A 23,725-nucleotide genomic window follows, 5' to 3' on the forward strand; every position below is an offset into this window, starting at 1 on the left:
ATTTTTTTTAGAAGACAGACCATTTTCTTAAGAGAATGATTTGATAATTTTAACCGGATACATTTATAAACAAGGCAGCAGCTCTTAGGATGTAGGCATCAAGCAAATGGAGTCTATGTCAGTTAGCCATAAAGTCTTTGCAGAAGCATCTGCTATACTCCGCTACAGATTTCCCTTAATGGCGGAAACTAAGCTGAGCAATAGGTATCGACTAATGAACTCATATAAATTCCGCGAACAGAAAGCTGTAGGCTGTTGTAAAAACAACAACAATACGCCAGCTTGAAATAAGGAGAAAGTGTGGAATGACAACAAAAACTTCGGCAGCACCGAAGCTAATATTCCCTTCACAGGTGCATTTCTTTTAGTAACTATGTGTTCAGTTTATATGGAAGCTATATGCTATAGTAATCCAATCTGAACAATTTCTTCGGAGTTTACATTGCTGCCTTCGAAAATAATCCATACCAAATATTGTGAATATATCGTGTCAAATGCAAAAGTTTTCCATACAAGAACTTTTTTCAGATCGTTCAGTTTGCATGACAGCTATATGATATAGTGGTCCGATATCGGCAGATCCGACAAATGAGTAGCTTCTTGAAGAGAAAATGACGTTGGCCAAATTTCAAAACGATGTCTTAAAATCTGAGGGACTAGTTCGTACATATACAGACAGACGGACATGGCTAAATCGACTCAGCTCAACATACTGATCATTTATATATATACTTCATAGGGTCTCCGACGCTTCTTTCTGACAAACTTAATATATCCTGTTCAGGGTATAATAAATGCAACGATGTTACATACAACTGCTATGTTGAGGTTAGACGGCCTACAAAGGATAACATATGTATGTGAACAGAGCCAGCGACTAAAGATTTCGCTACAAAGACACTATAAAACAAGTAAGGAAGGGCTAAGTTCGGGTGTCACCGAACATTTTATACTCTCGCATGATAAAGTGATAATCGAGATTTCATTATCCGTTATTTACATATTTTTCAAATACCGTTTTGTGTAACGTTTTATTCCGTTATCATCATTGGTTCCTAATGTATACAGAGAAAGCATCAGATGGAATTCAAAATAGCGTTATATTGGAAGAAGGCGTGGTTGTGAACCGATTTCACCCATATTTCGTACATGTCATCAGGGTGTTAAGAAAATATTATATACCGAATTTCGTTGAAATCGGTCTAGTAGTTCCTGAGATTTGGTTTTTGGTCCATAAGTGGGCGAGGCCACGCCCATTTTCAATTTTTAAAAAAGGCCTGGATGCAACTTCCTTCTGCCATTTCTTCCGTAAAATTTAGTGTTTCTGACGTTTTTTGTTAGTCGGTTAACGCACTTTTAGTGATTTTCAACATAACCTATGTATGGGAGGTGGGCGTGGTTATTATCCGATTTCTTCCATTTTTGAACTGTATATGGAAATACCTGAAGGAAACGACTCTATAGAGTTTGGTTGACATAGCTATAGTAGTTTCCGAGATATGTACAAAAAACTTAGTATGGGGCGGGGCCACGCCCACTTTTCCAAAAAAATTACGTCCAGATATGCCCCTCCCTAATGCGATCCTTTGTGCCAAATTTCACTTTAATATCTTTATTTATGGCTTAGTTATGACACTTTATAGGTTTTCGGTTTCCGCCATTTTGTGGGCGTGGCAGTAGGCCGATTTTGCCCATCTTCGAACTTAACCTTCTTACGGAGCCAAGAAATACGTGTACCAAGTTTCATCATGATATCTCAATTTTTACTCAAGTTACAGCTTGCACGTACGGACGGACAGACGGACGGACGGACAGACAGACATCCGGATTTCAACTCTACTCGTCACCCTGATCACTTTGGTATATATAACCCTATATCTGACTCTTTTAGTTTTAGGACTTACAAACAACCGTTATGTGAACAAAACTATAATACTCTCCTTAGCAACTTTGTTGCGAGAGTATAACAAGTTCGTAAAATGATAAAAGCAACAACATCACAAAAAGCAGTGGTTTCTGAGGTTATAGTGTAGCTGATTTGTGTTACGCGATTGCTTCGTGCAATATTACTCATGTTGGAACTCTGAGGTTATAATACATACCCAAATGTATATTAATTAATGTCTGTATATTTAAATCTGACTTTGCAAGCGCATAGTCTTATAAATGCCAGCACATCTTGTGCGAAAAGAGCGTTGGCATCTCAAACCGCAGGGGACATAACAATAGTTTGTATGTATGGAAATGTGAAATATGTATTTAAATATACATATATACATATATACATATGTATATATATATATTGTATAGCGCTACAATTTATGTATCTTTGAGGAGATAATGAAAATACATTTGATTAAACTGTAAATCCTTGCAATAATAGGGTAATATAAAACAGTTTGTAAGACGGAGCGGCTTGTAGGCTGACCAACACATGTAATATGAGAGCTGCTGAGTTATGTATACACACACTGTGGTGATTTGCGTGTAATTCTCGGCACTCACGCTTTCAACTATGTGATTATATATATATTTATCTGTGTCGAAACCAAACATCAATGCATTTACTTTAATACATATGTAAAAGCTTATATGAATATTCGTGCGGCCCCTAAGAATGAGACAGCCGCTGATTATTTGGTTTGAATTACTGCTGCAAGAATATTGTGTGCGTAAAGCTTATATCGTCAGCAAAGCGGTAATGCGAGAAACTACGAAAACGGATTGAGGGTATCAACTGCCAACAAATATACAACACATAAACATAGCATAAAAGCATTATTAGACAATGAAAATCTATAGAAAGTAGAGGAGCCAGATAATATATCGTAGACAATGAAAAATATATACTAAATGATAGATAAAAGATAATAAATAATAGATAATGGACAACGATGGATCGTAGTTCACTATATTAGGAATTTGAGGTTTAGACCAATTCTATTCTATTTCAAAGCTAAACCACACAATTTTTAGAAAACTTGTACACTTAATTTCATTAAAATTTACACGTTTTGACCGGTTTAAATACGGGTGAAAAAGCGGTGTATATTGGGAGCAGAGAAAGGGAAGGGTTGATTGAATTAATTTTGACATTCCTCAGGTATACCTTAGAACATATTATAAAACAATTTTATATATAAATAAATAATACTTACCAACCGATATATTCGTCATAAAACTTTGACTTTGGCTAAAATATTGACTCGCTTTTAACTTTTTTAAGCAAGACTATATACAATTAACATTAAACCGACTAATAAAATTCTTCCAGGGTTTCATCAAGGTTCGTGACATACAATCACCAATCATATGGAGTATAGAAAGCCGGATGTTCGAAAATACTGATTTTAGTTATATGGGGACTAGGTAAAGCTTAAGCCCAATTTTATTCATTTGAGGTCCAAAAATACAATGTTAGGAGTACAAAACGTTCTCTTAATTTTAATTCTTAGCTAAGCAGAGCTCGTCGAAATAAGGAAAATCCAATGTGATACACCCCACGCCATTTCCACATTGATTAAATAACCTAAATACTCTATTGACCTCTTTTGTTTGTTCAGTGTACAAGAGTGGAAGTGTCTTAAATTATAGGTTTCCGCAAAACGAAACTCTTAATACATTATATATTTGCAGAAAATCTATAAATTAATGGCCTTATTTATTTTCATCCATAATTGCTCTTTAGCATGTATATAAATGATGTCTACTTTATGTTTGACTTCAGTTAAAGGGTATTAAGGGACATTAATCATAAAATGTGCAAATGAGACTCACAGCGGTATACGGATGCGTTTTTAAATATTTATGTACAAGTATGAATGCCATATATGAATTCTACAAATGTTCCAACGGGTATTAAATGTTCCCCCCAATTGACATCCGTACAATGAAGTACTGTTTAAATAGTGGCAGCAACGATACCCCAACTTTCAACAAACAAACACACTTATATCTACATATGTATATATTTTTTGTCATGTATAAATGACTTCACCCCCGCATTTGCAGTTTTCAGTATCACTTAGAATTGAGGAAATTCTGGAAAATCACTGCTATCGAACAAAAATCATTTTTTGACCCAAATAGGTAGCATAAATATACAACTCCAACATTTGATTGCACAAAAGCTCTACTGCAGTGGCATGAAATAAGGGTATTGTCGGAGCTTTTTATTTAGTGTACAAGCTACAAGTCAAATGTTCAACCCCTCCGGGACCCGCTCGCTCTCATCTCTCACCAGAAATCTCGCCTGAATTGTCAAATGTGACACGGATGTTAAAATAAGTTTACTTGTATCTCGTTTTCATTACAGATGTGAGCATATATGTACATATGTATGTGTTATATGAATTACTGCTCATTTATTAATATGGGATTTGTATATATTCGTGTGTGTTTATTTGGGTTTTGTAGCCGTCAGTCACTGTCTAAAGCTGCAAGAGTCATACATATACTGAAAGCATCCCTGTGAGAAAAATGTGAATGAAAACAAATTGTTTCAAGCTGAAAAAATCATTTTACAAAATATGTTTAAAGCGCCTGTAACACCTGTTCAGAAATCGACTTTAATAATTTTTGTATATATCAAGCACCCAGAGCTATGGTTTATCCTATTCAAGCAACATGATATTAGTCGGACTAAAGCTATTTTTATACTCTTGGAACCTGTTGCTTAAGAGTGTAATAGTTTTTTCACTTAACCGTTGTTTGAGGTGATATATGCAACGGTTAGGTGAAAAAACTATTATACTCTTAAGCAACAGGTTCCAAGAGTATAAAAATACGCCCACAAGACACCATTAACCGGAAACCTATACAACGCAGTTAAGCAGTGGCAAGAGGCATCCGTGGGCAAAATATTTTAAAAAGTGAGAGTGGACCCGCCCTCTAATAAGTTTAGTATCCCTATCTGCTAAAGCAATAAAGCTACATTAACCAAATGCCTACCGACAGTATGAAAATGGACTGTTAAAACTACTAAAAGCGCAATAAATACACCAAAGACGTATGGTGATAGGGCTTTATGGGAACCGGTGTGAAAATTATACGATGAGCGTGGCACCGCCCACTTTATGGTGAAATCCCATACCTCGGAACCCGACCGACCAATTTGGACAAAATTTAGTTAGTGACATTCTTATCATATTCTTATGTCAGAGTACGAAACTGGAAGTCGGGCAACAACCACGCCAACTTCCGATATAGCGCACTTTCAAATTCCACTTGATTTATCCAGCTTCCAGTACACAAATCAAGAAGCAATTAATGTAACGGAATAAAACTTTGTACGAATAATTTCTGTGGCATACACACGTTATGTACAAAAATTGATGAAATGCAACAAAAACTGTTCAAGCCTCTAGTCGGAACTAACATCAAAATTTTCGAACATCCGGCTGACTTTACTCGGTTTTTAGTACGTGGCATGTTAATAGTATGTAGTATTGGCAAAAATACGTATAGTAAAATCGGGTCGATACTACCCTAACACCCATAAATCACATTTATGATTTTCGTTTTTCTAACAAACCTTATGTGTCTATCAGTATATGAGTTATCTGTAATATCTGTATATATAAAATTGCTTAGATTTCGGCTCTCTGGTTAACGTTTTACACCTTAAAGTATTTCCCGGGCTTTGATTTTTGCAAATGGCAAAAGTATGAAATGTTCGGTTGCAGCCGAACTTATTCCTTCCTTACTGATTTTACGTTATGGTTTTCGGTTAAAAGCTTACAATTTCGTATGTAATCAAACGAACTGGGTCTGAGTCAAAGCTTTTTATGGCTAAAGCTCATGTAAAACTTACGACGTAAAAAAAAACGTAAAAAAGACTTTATGAACAGAATGGTTTTAAACATAGTTAATAACCTAAAGCTAACGGTTAAACTTTTAAAAATTAATAACATTATACATAGTAATCAATTTTTCTTAACGTTTTGTTACTTTTACTTGTATATAATACAGATCGAGCGAAATTTTGTTTGAAAATAGGCTTGGAAGATTTGTAATTTGATTAAAAACATATAAAACCATATAGGGCCCCTTGATCGGTTGCAGCTTCTAAAGTACTAAGTTTGTAGTAAGTAAATAAGTAAGATTTGTTTTTCTAAAGCTTTTGTTTGATCATTGGAATGCTTTGTTAATTGGCCTTATTAATTAAAAGGTAGTCTTTAACCTAGCAAAATGCTTGATACTTTATATTAAGGGTACCATATAATCTTGAAAAAAAGCCAAAGTACTATACTAAGCGTACTTCAGTCAAAAGTTGAAAGCTTCTGGAAGAATTTAAGATTGTTAACGATAAGCAAGCTAATCTATTAGCGTTTAATATCTGAACAGAAGTTGAAGGCTGGCAAAGCTACATGTCTGTTTTTTTTGTTAATACTTCCAGCAGGGCCGTAATACACATATAGTGGAATCTGTAATCAAGCACGAAAATATGGTATGCTATACCCTTCTGGCACCACGTGTGTCAGCTTTGTTTGCCTCACTGTCCCATTCTCTCTACCTCTGGCACCCCACTTGTGCTCCGGTTTACACAATTGCGACAAATTACTTTGACATGAAAATGAAATTTATCAGCAAATGTGAGAGCGAAAAAACAACAAAATACTGCAACAATAAATTGTGAAAATTATTTGCAACAATAACAAAAGCTGATATAATAAATATTGTAACATTTCCAATAATGTTAAGTGAGGCTAAGTGATGGCGAAAACCAAATATCCAACATGCACAAAAAACAACAACAAAAACAATAATCGGACATTACTAGGTTGTACAACAACCGGTATCCACCCAACATCTCATAGCCACCACCTAATGTGCTTGTCACCACCAAAAGTCATTTACTTCACGGAAAATTATTATTGGACAACAGCTCTCAGTGTTTGGGGCGACAACAAATCCTTCTTGCAGAGTTTGCGATGCCACTAATACATATATATTTAAAATATTTGGATCTGCCTCATTGGCCATTACTGCTATGAAGAATATTTCTAATCCATATATATTTCTAGCTTTGTTTAAAGGTTTCATAAACATCTCTTTGAATTGAAATAAGCGTCAACAAAGCATAGTTTATTTTAAAACATCTAGAACAGTTTTTGGTTTGCACAATAGAATAATATTCGCCTGCTTCCGTTTTCTTATTTTAATGGCAAAATTTGGTAACAAACCTCTATTCCTTCTCTTGCCAAATAGAAAAATAACGATGTTCTCGTCAGCTATTACGCAATCCCAAGCACTCTGTGGATCCGATTTTGTTTTTAGAGAGACCCACTTGGGCCAAATATTGTCAACATTCGTTTTTTTGCAAAAATCGGTATATTTTTGAATACAGTACAATTCAGCTACCTGGTGAGCCTTTGACGTATAGACAACTTAGTTGGGTTCTACGATTTAAAACTCCCTAAATGAGGAAGACTATGACAAAGCTTGTCTTATGTCTTATTCTTAAGTCACACCACTGAGCTTTCATCATTGTCTACAGAAAGCTAGAATTTTTACGACAGTAGGAAGCTCTTAATGGTCCTAGTTAAAAAATGGACAAAGTTTTTTGGTAAACCTTTCATCTTCTTAAGAAAAACGGCCGCAGAATAAACAAAAACTGCGTAATGAATGAAAAAACAATGTGCAATGACTGCATAGCCAAATTTATATCGAATGGTTTTATATTTTAGTAGGCCCTTAAAAAACTAATAGAAGCTGGAACGACCACGTCAGATGTAGTTGAACTGAAAAATGATTAAAAGTAACAACAATTGGCCCATCAAACGTCATTAGCCGCCATATTTATTGCAATAACAAGTGATCAACGCAATGCAGCAGATTCAAAACTCACCCCAACTGCGCTGACAACAACATACACAATGCATACAAAAATTTTACAAACACAATTGTCATTAACAAACACATGTTGTTTTTATACGAGCCGAATATGAGATGCAGTTGCCGAAGTGTGTGTGAGTGACTTGTTTGTGAAATGAATACAATGGAGTTAAGAAAACTTAACCCTTAAACGCCTGGTGGTTCCTCCAGGCCCCTGATGGCTTTTCAAGGGACCATTTGAGTTTTATTTCAAAAAATTTGAATTTGAATTTATAAACTTTTCACAACACGTATATCAAATTAATGTGTAATAACGATAAAGACTCCAAATTAGCACTAATTAATTACTTTCACAATAAACACTTGAAAATACAAAATTTTTCTTAAAATTATTTTTTCGTTGCACTCTTACTCAAGTCAAAACCTAAATGACTACAAGGGTGACATACTAGAGGAATAAAGGTAAAGAATTGATAATTTCTGACCTTAAATTTACTGAGTTGTAATTAATAATTATTTATATGTATGTATATGCGGTAGTTCGTGGAAGCAGCGTGCAAAAGCGTAAGAACTTTAGTTAAGAATCGTCTGAATTTTAGATGTTTTAAAAAATTAATTGGGCTGAGAAACCGAAAAATAAACAGTTATTTACATTATTAAAGTTAAAGAAGTAAGGAAGGGCTAACTGCAACCCAACATTTTATACTCTTGCAACTTACAAGCATCAAAGCCAAGAAAATGGTTTGTGGTGTAACCCGAGGATTCAAGCTATTTTATGTATACATATACTAAATATAATTCCTATACCGACAGAAAAACGAAAATCATTATATAGTAAATACATAATATATGGCAATTGGGGTAGTATCGACCAGATTTTATCTATTTTTCCCAATACCACATACTATTAACATGCCACTTAAAAAACTAATCATATAGAGTAAAGTCAGCCGGATGTTCGAAAATTCTCTTTGTTAGTTCTATGGGGAGTAAGTCAAGTTTTCGCTCAAATTTATCTATTTAAGGCACGCAGATACACTGTTACGCGTAAAACACGATAGCTCATTTTCATAGAGATAACCCACATACTATTGACCGATATATCCAGCATAAAATCACCAGGAAGTTCAATTATCTTTATATTAGGTATATGGGGGCTCAGGGAAGGATTATCACTGAATTTTAATTATATATCTCACACATTGACCAATTTTTTCGGCCAAAAGTCAACTATAGGTACTGGGATCCAAATATTCGGTACCTAGGGGCTAGAACAGTAGTTCTTGGATTTGAACAATTTTTGGTCATAAGATAACATATACTAAAGGCATTATTTGTGTAAAGTTTAATTATTTTAATTGCTTCTTGATTTGTGTACTGGAAAGAGTCTAGTGGATCTATATGGGAAGTAAACGTAGTTATTAATTGCTCATATTTCGCTCATTTTCACAACGTAACATAGGAATATGAAAATAATGCCACGTGCCAAATTTTGTTGAAATCGGTAAGTCGGGTCCAGAGATATACGATTTCACCGAAAAGTGGGCGGTGCCACGCCCATTGTCCAATTATTTCAGCGGCCCCGACAAGTTTTTACATTTCTGGGGCATTCCGTAATTCATTTATCGCACTTAAGTAGTTTTGAACAGTACCGTTATATGGGGAGTGAATGGGGTTTTCATCCGACTTCATCCATTTCATCACATTATCAGTAGAATTTCTTGCAAAATTCCTGCTGGGCGAATTTGGTTACTCCAGCTTTAGTGGTTTAGGAGATATACATACACATTAAACTTATTAGCGGGCGGGGCTACACCTACTTTCTCAAAACTTTTTAACTTAATATAGTGCTTAGTTATGGCACTTATGTATGTTTTCGGCTAATGGCGATTTGTGGGCGTGGCAGTGGTCCGATGGGCATAAATCTATGAAATCGAAATTTCTTTTGTTCTAAGGAACTCACATACCAAGTTTTATCGAGATATCTCAATTTTTACTCAAGTTACAGCTTGCACGGTCGGACAGACGTACGGAGAGTATAAAAAGCAGTGCATGTGTAGAAGGTGAAGAGTTCTTATAGCAAATTTTCTTCTTAGATGTTAACAAAATCAAGATTCCTTAGCTAAGACGACCTAAGTTGGCTTTATATCAAATCTTTGTTAAAACGGTAACTTCGGTTGTCGAAGCTATAATATCTATAGTACGAGTATTATGTATTTGGGAAGCATAATATTCCTTACAGAAATTTGATTTTGATCGGTTAGTTTGTAAGACAGCTTCATATCGGCGATTCCGACAAATGCTTAGCTTCTAAGAGAGAAAAGATGTCTGAAAAAATCCAGTTCAACATCTCAAAAACTCAGAGATTAGTTTGCGTATGATAGACATGACAGACATAGTACCGTCCGGCTGACTGATGAAAAATATATTTTTCACTTTTAAATTTAATAAAAAAAAATAAAATACAGGCAGGCCTGTACAAAATCTTAAGGAAAGCACGTAAGGCGGTAGAGCTCAAGTGTGGAAATATTAATCCGGGCATTATCCAAATCGTGGAAGTGTTTGGCTGAGATGTCAATTTTAGTAACAACATAGAGAGGAAAGCGCAGGGTATTGCGGAGAATTGCGGAGCTTACAGACCAACTAGCCCCACCGTAGAGCTAACTGCAGAGACGGTTCAGCAAGCGGCTAGTCGAAACTGGAAACTGCTGCCTTTTTTGGTTGTTTTGTGGTTTTAGTGAAGTCATTTGTTTTTGTTATTGCTTTTTTTTATACTCTCGCAATAAAGTTGCTAAGGAGAGTATTATAGTTTTGTTCACATAACGGTTGTAAGTCCTAAAACTAAAAGAGTTATATATACCAAAGTGATCAGGGTGACGAGTAGAGTTGAAATTCGGATGTCTGTCTGTCCGTCCGTCCGTCTGTCCGTCCGTCTGTCCGCGCAAGCTGTAACTTGAGTAAAAATTGAGATATCATGATGAAACTCGGTACACGTATTTCTTGGCGCCATAGGAAGGTTAAGTTCGAAGATGGGCAAAATCGGCCCACAGCCACGCCCACAAAATGGCGAAAACCGAAAACCTATAAAGTGTCATAACTAAGCCATAAATAAAGATATTAAAGCGAAATTTGGCACAAAGGATCGCATTAGGGAGGGGCATATTCGGACGTAATTTTTTTGACCCCGCCCTCTACTAAGTTTTTTGTACATATCTCGGAAACTACAATAGCTATGTCAACCAAACTCTATACAGTCGTTTCCTTCAGGCATTTCCATACACAGTTAAAAAATGGAAGAAATCAGATAATAACCACGCCCACCTCCCATTCAAAGGTTATGTTGAAAAGTGCGTTAACCGACTAACATAAAACGTCAGAAACACTAAATTTTACGGAAGAAGTGGCAGAAGGAAGCTGCACCCAACCTTTTTTTAAAAATTGAAAATGGGCGTGGCATCACCCACTTATGGACCAAAAACCATATTTCAGGAACTACTAGACCGATTTCAATGAAATTCGGTCTATAATATTTTCTTAACACCCTGATGACATGTACGAAATATGGGTGAAATCGGTTCACAACCACGCCTTCTTCCAATATAACGCTATTTTGAATTCCATCTGATGCCTTCTCTGTGTAATATATACATTAGGAACCAATGATGATAGCGGAATAAAACTTTACAAAAATACGGTATTTGAAAAATATGTAAATGACGGATATTGAAATCTCGATTATCACTTTATCATGCGAGAGTATAAAATGTTCGGTGACACCCGAACTTAGCACTTCCTTACTTGTTTCAAGATTGCTTTGGTGAGTCGTGCAATAGATGGGAAACAAAAATCCGTCAAAGACAAGCTCTAATTCGGAAAGCTGCAGCGACGAAGTTTATGTGGTAACGAAAGAAAACAAAAAGCAACAACATAAGCGATAACAACGACATCAATATGTCTAGAGTCAAAAAAATTGTAGTTGGCGGTGCTGTAAAATTGAGTAAGATAAAAAGTGGAGAAATCGGGGTGAGTAGATGAAAATTAATTGAGGTAAATGAACTGAAAGGGAAAAATTAACGCATAGAAAAGAATGGCAAGCGGGTAGAAGTTGCACAAAAGCGCAATAGTTGTTTCGGCTTAAGAAAATGTTAAATCAAATATAATAAGAACTAATTTAATGAAACCTTAACCAAGTTTGTCACTGAATACAAATATTATTTTGTAATTTTTCATACAATTTTTGCAAATAAAAATTAAATAATTTTTTTTATACATAATATACAATGATATGATATGTATGATATCCATATCATATGATAATCAACTGATGTGATTACAAAACCATATGGTAACTTGAATTTTTTATGATTATTAGTTTCGTTTTTTTTTCGTTTGGTATTCTGAAAAATAAGAGTTTGGACACATCTCCAAATATGAGCTCTTAACTGAAACGGAAAGATCTTCCGCCTTACAGTGTTTACAAAAAAATGTAGTTTCATAGATTTTGTAGGAAATTTATTGCTCTGCAAAAAGGTGTCTGATGATTTTTACTGCACGAAATCGGCCCCATACTTTTCAACGATTACAAAATGGCGTAGAAGCTCTATCCAATTGCGCTCAAACACCGACAAAACCAGTTGATTAGGCGGTTTTCTATGTTGTCCGGAGTGACTAAATACGGCACACTGACAGCTAATTTGTAGTGAGACGTCTCGCACACCTTAAATCGATGCTTCGCCTTTGCTTTTTTTGTGCACTCTTTTCACGCTGTTCTTTAATCCTCCGTGATAGTCGTTCTCAGTGCAGCTTGAAATGGCTCACCAACAATTCACGTACGAACAAACCCGCTTCTGTTCCTGTTTCACTCTTTGATCCGTCATGGAATATTTAGACTTCGCCATTGGAAGTGTCGAACCATTGGCCCAATCCTCTCTGCTGGGGAAGGAAAATAATGTGTATAGTTCCTCGTGGGTCTCCTTTTTCTAGGTCAGACTCACGGTTTGCCAACTTAACCCGAGTTCATACCCGTAGTGATGCCCAGATTGTCCTTGTATCTCGCTTGAATGTATATTGGCCGCATGAGGATAACGGCCATAGCCTTTGTTGAAGTAGTTTCCATTTTAGCCGTAATCCCCAGCAAGGCAATGGTCCTGGCACCTGTTCCAAATGTTTAATACAGGACTTTTTCGATACTGCCAACCAGCACACCCTACACCATACATTAGTATGGGACAGATGACATTCATACAAAGCCAATACACCAAAGTGGAACAATGGTTCTTCTGCAGGAGTTCCAGATTTGAAAGACTTTGGAAGCTGTGCTCTCAATTTATTCTCTCCAGCTTAATTTTTTAACTAGGATAACTATCTGACTCAACACTGAAGAGAGTACAGCGAGGTCGTCCGCGTAGTGTTAAACTAATTCTTGACTGTCGTATCACCTGATTCATCCTTAACTTCACGGTTACATTGCTCTTGACTATACCCACCGTCCACTATATGTAAAACACCGAAGCATAATTAAAGGCGTCATTGCTTCGTGCAATTATTTTAAGAATGTACTTTTCACACTAAACAAAATATTGACTTTCTTTACAGGCATACTTCTCAAGGGTTCATACGCTTCAATTCACTAGCAACACAGAAAAGGCAATAACGGTGGAACATAGCATCAATAACAAAGAAAACGGTTGAAAAGAAATATGAACTAAGACGGGAAATAAAAGCAACAGCAGCCGCTGGATGATTGAAGCTGGCAGGAGGCAAAGAAAGTAAATTTATTTGCGCCCGCACCACGTTGCCACGCGCCATAATGAAATGGTTTCAATATTATTGATTCTTCTTCTCCCTCATCATCATTTCAGTTTTTTTGTGCATTCACCAAGAATGGGAGGCAGCGGTGCGGTTGGCCGAATGTAAAATGGTTGTGCAAAACAAAAGTGGAGAACAAATAATTGCGAATATGCGGGAGAGTGCCAACTAAACAAAGCGATTGAAAGTGTAAACACAATGGCTACGACAGACTGCAGCGGCACGACAGTGAACTGAAAACGTCGTTGTTCATCTTACTACATGTACATTTTGAGAAGCAACAACAACACAATTGCCGGCATGTACACAAAACAACGCAGTTGTCCATTTTGTATGTACACAATTTCGTTGTGGCCATACTAATTCCTTTCACTTCAATGAAGTTTTAATATTTTGTTCAAAATGAAATTTTTTATGCAAAAAATAAGTAAATAGGTAAATATTTTTGCATTAAATTATCAATTGTTATTACAAATGATATAATAGAGCTATAATATAGCTATTTTATGCTTTTATTTGTAAAATAACTTCAAGTTTGTTAGAGCTGTGAATAATTTTACATTTTACATATTAGTGGCATCACCACTCTACCTCCTCTTTCTATCTTCCATTCTACTGTCAACTCTACTGTCGTCCTACTGTCGTTGGCAAAAATAGGAGGATATTGAAGTTAGCAAGAACGACAACTGTCGGCCTGCAGTCGTGTAGTCGTGCAGCTGTCAAAATAACACTACCCATAAGAACGTGTGTATTTTAATATTTGACAGATGTATGTAGTTTGCAGTCTGTCGTAGCCATAGTGTTTACACTTTGAGCCTACAATAAGTACGCAGACTGAAAAACGGATTTTCATTAAAGGAAAATAGTCAAAGGAAAAATAGCAGAAACAATAGAATCGCACCAACAGCAGCAGATCCCATGCCTTCCCAGCAGCTGTGTTTGTGGCATGCGGCAAGCCTAGTATTTAACCGAAAGATCAGCAGGCATTTGGTCAGCTTTGGTTTTCTTTTTGAATGCATACAAGGAAGAAAAAAGCAAACAAAAAATTAAAAAAGTCTGTCTTACCATTCTGCGGCATTGTTTGCGGACGTAATGAAGATTTCTCAAATCTTTCTTTTCCCATTTTTCTATGAATACAATAAAAAGCGTATGAATACTGTCAACTCGCTTTAAATATGAATAATCTAATGAAGAAAATAGAAACTAGAAACCACAAACATATTTTCTTCATCAATAAAAGCACTGAAGAATCTGATGAATGAAATTAAGATCATAAATCAAAAAAACTTTTGCTAGTTTTTCTCATTATGTTTCACTCTCGTAGGTAAATTCTTTCTGTCTGCATTTTAATATTCTTTTTAACAAGTTTTCATTAAAGCTGTCGACTTTCAAAAAATTGAAAATTTAATTTGCAACATTTTTGCTTAGTGATCTTTTACATAGACGACCGAAGAAGCTGAGAAGTTTGAGTGCGTGACCATTACATATTTGGTCTTAGGTTCAAAATGAAAGAAGAGCTAAAATGATGAAATAAAATACTGATAGTATTATTAAAACAAAAGCCATTTCTCCTAAAATCAATTTGCCAATCGATGACATCTTTGGCTGCTCGTAGTGCCAGCCCAATATCTAATGGTTATATCAAGTGAATAAACGTTTTATTAGATAAGAAATTGAAGTACTTTGTTCCTTAGTTAAATAAATTGTTATGTGTTCTGAACAGTTTGTAGAAGACCCAATCTAAATAAGGTAGGAGTTCAACTAAAGGCTGTATCCTTATGTAATATCTACAGTAACATCAGAATTACTTGGCTATAAGCCATCTCTTTCTTGTGAAAATTATTTATTCGTGTAAAAGACAGATTTTTTTAGTTGATTGGAGGTCAGAATAAATGATGTCCATGCTAAAAATCTTTGCAAGAAAGTGGGTTTTAATAATAATGATGATATGACGAAATCACATTATTTCCCGTGGTAAACTTATACCACCGCAGTTTATCATTTAATCAAACTCACGACAGCAAACTCATGCAACAGCTTGCTTACCATCGGGAGCTATTTTTGACCACTTTAATTGGCCTTCTTCCCTTCCTAATTATATAAACAATTTACTGTCTACAAAAATGCTAACATCACCGCTTAAATCACTAAATAATTGTAGTTTCTTCAAATAGAAAACTCAACTGGCTTACTTCCTTACTAAAATAGTAAAGTAGCCAGCAGTCACTGGAAATTTTTTCGTAGCAAAGTTTAATAACCACTTTAGTTGCCAAAAACGAAATGTACTGGGACTCAAAATAATGTTCTGAATTGTGCCCTTTTTGATAAATAGACTTGAAAACATTATTAGCCACATGCTGCAGACACAATGTTTCGAATGACAAAATAAAATTTGTGTAATTTTTTAATTTGTGTTTTCTTTTCTTTCATTAAGGTAAAGTTAGTTGGGAAATATAATAAGACAAATATAGTATGTTGCTAACAAATAGCAAAGTATATGATAGATGTAAATTAATATACATTTCCCGCTTTAAGTTCCATTTTCGATATAGAAAATATAAATCAAAGCTTCTTAGGTAACCGCCGAAATATTTTCTTCTTAAAGTATAACACCTTTATAAAAGATTATATTAACAAGTAAGGAAGGGCTAAGTTCGGGTGTCACCGAACATTTTATACTCTCGCATGATAAAGTGATAATCGAGGTTTCAATATCCGTCATTTACATATTTTTCAAATACCGTATTTTTGTAAAGTTTTATTCCGCTATCATCATTGGTTCCTAATGTATATATTACACAGAGAAGGCATCAGATGGAATTCAAAATAGCGCTATATTGGAAGAAGGCGTGGTTGTGAACCGATTTCACCCATATTTTGTACATGTCATCAGGGTGTTAAGAAAATATTACATACCGAATTTCATTGAAATCGGTGGAGTAGTTCCTGAGATATGGTTTTTGGTCCATAAGTGGGCGCCACGCCCACTTTCAATTTTTAAAAAAGCCTGGGTACAGCTTCCTTCTGCCATTTCTTCCGTAAAATTTAGTGTTTCTGACGTTTTTTGTTAGTCGGTTAACGCACTTTTAGTTATTTTCAACATAACCTTTGTATGGGAGGTCGGCGTGGTTATTATCCGATTTCTTCCATTTTTTAACTGTATATGGAAATGCTTGAAGGAAACGACTCTATAGAGTTTGGTTGACATAGCCATAGTAGTTTCCGAGATATGTACAAAAAACTTAGTAGGGGGCGAGGCCAAGCCCACTTTTCCAAAAAAATTACGTCCAAATATGCCCCTCTCTAATGCGATCCTTTGTGCCAAATTTCGCTTTAATATCTTTATTTATGGTTTAGTTATGACACTTTATATGTTTTCGGTTTGCCCATTTTCGAACTTAATCTTCTTATGGAGCCAAGAAATACGTGTACCAAGTTTCAACATGATATCTCAATTTTTACTCAAGTTACAGCTTGCACGGACGGACGGACAGACGGACAGACATCCGGATTTCAACTCTACTCGTCACCCTGATCACTTTGGTATATACATATAACCCTATATCTGACTCTTTTAGTTTTAGGACTTACAAACAACCGTTATGTGAACAAAACTATAATACTCTCCTTAGCAACTTTGTTGCGAGAGTATAAAAATATTCATGTTTAATACGACTACGATCAATTCGTATATAAATGCATTTGAGTATACACACATGTAAATCAAATGCATCTTGACCAAATATAAACGCTTCTGAAATTTCTTCTCACAACTGCAGTGATTTTTGTTTACAAGAAATCATATCCAAATTTCACATTCATATGTACATATATACAAATACAATATGTATATGTACACATATCACAGTTGTTTTAGCCTTGTATGTATATATATACCTGGCCTGCATAAATTTACGTATGCAACTGACAGCATATCTAAAGTTAGTGCGTTTTTAATGAAACGTTAAAATAATAAGCTGTATGTGAACACATACATAAGCATATATGTACAAAATATGTATGGTGAACAATTGCACTCCAACTTACATATTGTACATACACTCTTACATGCACTTGTGTGCACAAAATATTTATATTCGAACTCAGCACATATTTATGCTTGCAAATAGACAACCTCGAGCAGTGTTCCCCAAAACAAATGCAGAGTTTTAACAACAACAATTGCATGTACAACTGGGCTTCTGTAGGTTGGTTCTAGCCAATAAACATTGTTTGCTAAAATATGACCGCCATGCAATGCATGGGAGTATATAACGATGTTATGTGCAACATGAACGGTGGCAGCTCTGAAAATGGAAAGGAAAGTTCAAAACTTTCAATTCAAACACGGCGGCGAAGAGCTGATAAGGAGCATGCATCAGCTTCTTTGTAAAATATGGTCGGACGAAAGCATGCCCAACGATTGGAATTTAAGTGTGCTCTGCCCAATCCATAAAAAAGGAGACCCCACAATCTGCGCCAACTACTGTGGAATAAGCCTCCTCAACATCGGTTCTATCGAGCGTATTGTGTGAAAGATTAAAGCCCACCGTCAACAAGCTGATTGGACCTTATCAGTGTGGCTTTAGACCTGGCAAATCAACAACCGACTAGATATTCACCATGCGCCAAATCTTGGAAAAGACCCGTGAAAGGAGAATCGGCACACACCACCTCTTCGTCGATTTCAAAGCTGCTTTTGACAGCACGAAAAGGAGCTGCCTTTGTGCCGCGATGTCTGAATTTGGTATCCACGCAAAACTAATACGACTGAGTTGAGCAACACCTAAAGCTTCGTCAGTAGCGGGAAGGACCTCTCCGAGCCTTTCGATACTAAACGAAGTTTCAGACAAGGCGACTCCCCTTTGTTTGACTTCTTCAACCTTTTTCTGGAGAAAATAATTCGAGCTGCAGAACTAAACAGAGAAGGTACCGCCTTCTACAAGAGTGTACAACTACTGGCATATGCTGGTGATATTGATATCATCGGCCTTAACAACCGCGCCGTTAGTTCTGCTTTCTACAGAATGGATAAGGTAATGAAGCAAATGGGTTTGGTAGTGAACAAGGGCAAGACGAAATATCTCCTGTCATCAAAGAAGCAGTCTTCACACTTGCGTCTAGGCACCGACGTCACTGTTGACAAACATAACTTCGAAGTCGTAGATAATTTCGTCTATCTTGGAAACAGCATCAACACCAACAACAGCGTCAGCCTCGAAATCTAACGCAGAATATCTTTTGCCTACTTGTGCTACTTCGAACTAAGTAGGCAATGGAGAGGGACCTGCACTAACAAACTAACACTTAATATATGATTATTTTAGCAAGTGCTTGTTCAACTGAAATTTTATCATAGAAAAAAAGTGTTTATTTCTAGGCAAGAAATGGCGTATAAAAAAAATTATATGCCACTGAAAGTTCCACATACAAAGTAAATATCTCATACACTCCCACCCGAGGCATTTGGGCGTCTGTGATGAGTTTGAGTACATATTTCAGTACCAATCTTCGCTTTCATCTGGTCGACATTACTGATGCCATCATACGAGTATCACACCCAAAAGCAAATATGCACACGAATTGATTTTGCAACAGCAGATTATGACCAAAATGGAAATGGAAATACCAAATGTCAATTTAACACTCAAACACACACAAAAATATGTATGGTTTATGGGTAGCATCAGGTGGAATACTAAATCAATTGGTAGTCGGGTATGTGTTTACACATACATCCGATTACTTGGATATGGATATGTAGGATTCCCAAACCAGTGCCGTAAAACGGAATGAATTTGAAGTCTCTCTGGTGTTCACTGTCTCTCACTCATTCTCTCGTACTTAATTCTGCGTACTCACCCGACATTGTGTAGATCATTGGTATTAAACATGCGATTATTATTGTAGTTGATTTATAACCAATACTATGAAAACATACCTGCAAGTAGAGGAGAGAAGAATAGTTAGTAAAAAATTGGTATATAATTGGCACTTGGGAAATTTCACGTTTCAACTCTCTCAATAAAAAAAAAAAAAAGTTTTACCTTCGAATCTTTGTAAACTGACAGGCTTTAAACATCCCCAATCGTTCCCAAAATCTACAAATGATGAATTTAGCAATGTTTACGAATTAGCAGTCATTTATTGTGAAATTTTTCTACAAAACACATTTTTTTTTATTTTTTAGGAACCATTACATTAATGTACTAATATTAGACCAAGATTGATAGTAGAATGAAACTCATTGTCAAAAATTGTGCGAACAATTATTTCTCCTTCCATTCTTATTATTTTATCTTTCGCTTTCAATGGGTTTCAACCTATTTTTTGATATTTTGCATCAATCGAGTATATATAAAAATAAAAAAAATCATATTCTAGTAATTTTTCTTGCTCCACAATACAGATCTTTACTTATTCTATACTTCAAATGTACTATTTGAATATAGTACATTTCCAACATAACTTTATCTGCGTATAACTATTAAAGTAATGCTTTTATGAAAAAAATATCTAGACTTTTTTTGTAAAGCGAAAAAGTAAAAAATCCTATGTTTAAATGGTATGTGAGCAGGGGGCCCACGCTTGTAATTCGCCTGTGTTTAACTGTATTAATGCTTTTAGTAGATCAAAAAATTGGCGACGCAAGTATTATATCGATTAACACTTCACTGAGCACACCACTATATGTTTGAACGTACGCAACTATACACTGCTGGTTATTCTTATTGTTCAAAATGCTTTTATTATCAAAGTTCGAATCTTGCCCGAAAAATATATGCTCATATTTGGTTGATTTGCGAAAATAGACCTGTACATTTGAAGATTCCAGAAATATCTCTGGCAATCACGTGCATTTTCGGTTGGTCAATGAATTAGACGCACTTTATATTTCTTTGTCTTGCGTAAAAAAGTGCAGTTTTTTCTATTGGGAAACTACTGCAAAAAAAAGAATTAAACTGCTTTCGAGCTACATTAAAAGTAAAAATGGGAAAAGCTGCTATTCTGAGCTTATTAGAACTTGAGAAAGTTGACTTTCTTCACTCCCAAATACTATCCAAACGAAACATTGCCAAACAGATAAAACGTTGCTTCAGAACCTTTGATAGATATTTAAAGGATCCAGAGACATATGGAAAGCATTTTAAAGAAAAACAAAGCACTATCTGAACAATCGGTACGCAAAATTGTTAGAATTGCCTCAAATTCTGCGGCTAAGGTTAAGAAATTAAGCAAAGTAAAATCAAACCTTTCAACTGTTCACCATAAAATCCGAATTGTAGAACACCTAAAGCGTCTAAAAATCAAGAAAACCTTATTTTGAACGAACGCAAAGAAAAACGTCTTCTTAGAGCCCTTATGGCTTTCGATAATATTATCACGATTTGCGCAAAAATGAGCTATATTTAATTCGCCACCACAGCCGAGAAGGTGGAGTCATGGTGTGAGGTGCCATCACGTTTTATGGAATAATTGACTTGATTCTTATCGATCGGAAGATAAACGGCGATTGCTTCAAAACATTGTTGGAGCCCATATTTCCAAAATTAAGTGATCTCTCTGAACCAATTCCTTGGTTTTTTCAATAAGACAGTGCTCCTATTCATAACGCTTCAGTAGTAAAGACGACCACCATATTCTCTAGATCTTAACGTAATTGAAAATGTTTCGGGCTGGCTAACACGGAAGGTATACGAAGGAGGAAAGCAATACGAAGATAAGGAACATTAACAGCAGCTAATAAACGTGCTTAGAGCGAGAATTCCTTGACCTACATAGATTCCCTGTATCATTCTATGAAGGACCGGATATATGAAGTTATTACCAAGGCAGTACTCATTACTGAAATTATAATTTTTTTTTTCTAATAAATCCAATATTAACAAGAACTAAAAATTTAAGTTTAAAAAAAAAAACCTTTCCTTTAAAAAAAAATTAAAAGGCTAAGTGTGTATATTCTAATGACCCAGAAAAAGGCTCCTTTATTTGAGTAGCTTTAAAAAACTGGATGAAAAACACAAATTTGTTAAGTTTGAATAATCAATTGAATAATATATTTAAAGTATAAGTAAGTACGCGCTATTTTTGCATATCAACTTTTTTCAATCATCATTAAAATAATAAATATTAAAGCAATTGTATTGCAAATAAACATCATAATATATAAATCCAGCATGTGACCAGCAGTGTATAAGTTAATACCACCAGTTCATATTACATGAACATATTCTTTATCTGTCATAAATATGTAACATGACACTTATGACCCATATGGTCCGTATTAAGTATCCGTAAGTAACATTATGTGTACTTTGCTAATACTGTCCGCCTTAGGTGGTCCAAAAATGTAACTCATAGATTGTAAGATGAATCTTCCCACTTGCAACATATGTCCTACATATGTCCTATCTCAAGTGGATTGTAGATATACTTCCTAGAATGTAAGATTAATATTTGTATCTAGGCTTAAGCAAAATATTGTATTTAAGAAAATGTAATAAAGAAAACCAGGCAGTTGACCACGGGCAGTTGCCCGTAGTTGCCCACGAGGACTAAACGGAGTTTTTAATTGGCGATCCTGCCAGGAGATGAAATAATCTCTGGCGGACCAAAATGTAACAATAAATTTAGGCGGTAACCATTTAAGGGGACAAAAAATCCCCGTGTTACCGTTTGAAAAACAATCAAGTATCCTCAATTGAGGAGAAAAGTAAAAAAAAAAGTTCAAAAAACGCAAACAAGTATCGCGAAGTCGACTCAAAGCGTACGGTGGTAATTAGAAGCGCGCAAAGCAATTAACGGCAAAATAGAAATCGCTAAGAGACATAAGAAAAAATCTCAGCGCCACAATTGAAAAAAAATTCGAGTGTTTGCCAACTGCCTATCGAACGCGCCACGTCTATACGGATTACGAGCGAAAAACAAGCTAACGTACGCGTTACAACAATTGAAAAAATAAGTAAAATTGAGAAACAGAAAACTACAACAGTTTCACAAATAAAGTGATTTTAAAATGTGAATTGAAAAACCAAAAACTGAAAGTGAAAATTTTTGAAAATTTCAAACAAATAGAAGAAAGTGCGTGGATCTATAAACTATCTACATAAAAACAAATAAATAAAAAAATTCTGTAAATCAGAAATTTCACCAAAAAATTGATTTCATTTAAACCTCGCACACGGCCGCCAACGACGACCATTGCACAACCAACCGCTAAAATTCGACTTAAAAAGCAACAGCAGCAGCAAAGTCAACAATAGCCGCAACAGTAGTAACAGCAGCAATAGCAACAGCAGCAATAGCAACAGTAACAACAGCAGCAGTAGAAGCAGCAACAAAAAATTAGTTGTAAGTAAGGCTTATACATATGTATTTATTAATTAAATTAAGTATAAAAATTGTTTATTGTGAGTATTAATTTGCTTCATGAAACTCACAAATATATATAAAAAAAAAACAAACAAAACCGAAAAATAAATTTAAAGGAAAAAAACTATAATTCTTTGGGAGCAGAGACTCCTGAAGTGCCTGCCGAAGATTTTTCGGCAATATTTTATTTAAAAAAAAATATTTTGGGACAAAAAGGTCCTAAAACGCCAGCTGAAGATTCATACCAGCAGAGTAAAAAGAAGAATTATACAAAATATTGTAGAACGAAAATGTTCTACAACGCCAGCCGAAGTTCATACCGGCAAAATAAAACAAAAAAATAATGGAAAAATATATAAAATAAATATAAATATATATATGTAAATCAAAATATAAAAATTCAAAATTTATATTACTTTGAACAAAAAAGTCTTAAGGCACCAGCCGAAGAAAGTACCGGCAATACTAAAAATAAAAAAAATACTTTAAAATTGTGGAACAAAAAGTTCAACAACGCCAGCCGAAGATTTTACCGGTATAATAAAACAAAAAAGAATGGCGAAAAGCCAAATAGAATATAAAAATACTAAATTTAAAATACTTGGGACTAGAAAATCCTAAGACGCCAGTCGAAGATAATACCGACAATAAAATAAAAGAATATGCTCCAAAAAAGGAGGTACTAATATTTTATATAAATAATTTCAAT

The 23,725-nt window shown here is 35.2% G+C and overlaps 1 protein-coding gene across 1 annotated transcript in view; it reads right to left on the bottom strand.

Moving 5' to 3' along the window:
- Positions 1–23,725, bottom strand: part of LOC126754583 (uncharacterized) — a 286,545-nt gene that overhangs the window by 86,906 nt on the left and 175,914 nt on the right. The gene's annotated exons all lie outside the window — the stretch shown is intronic.

The sequence above is a fragment of the Bactrocera neohumeralis genome, chromosome 4 (genome assembly GCF_024586455.1).
Source record: "Bactrocera neohumeralis isolate Rockhampton chromosome 4, APGP_CSIRO_Bneo_wtdbg2-racon-allhic-juicebox.fasta_v2, whole genome shotgun sequence".
Classification (NCBI taxonomy): domain Eukaryota; kingdom Metazoa; phylum Arthropoda; class Insecta; order Diptera; family Tephritidae; genus Bactrocera; species Bactrocera neohumeralis.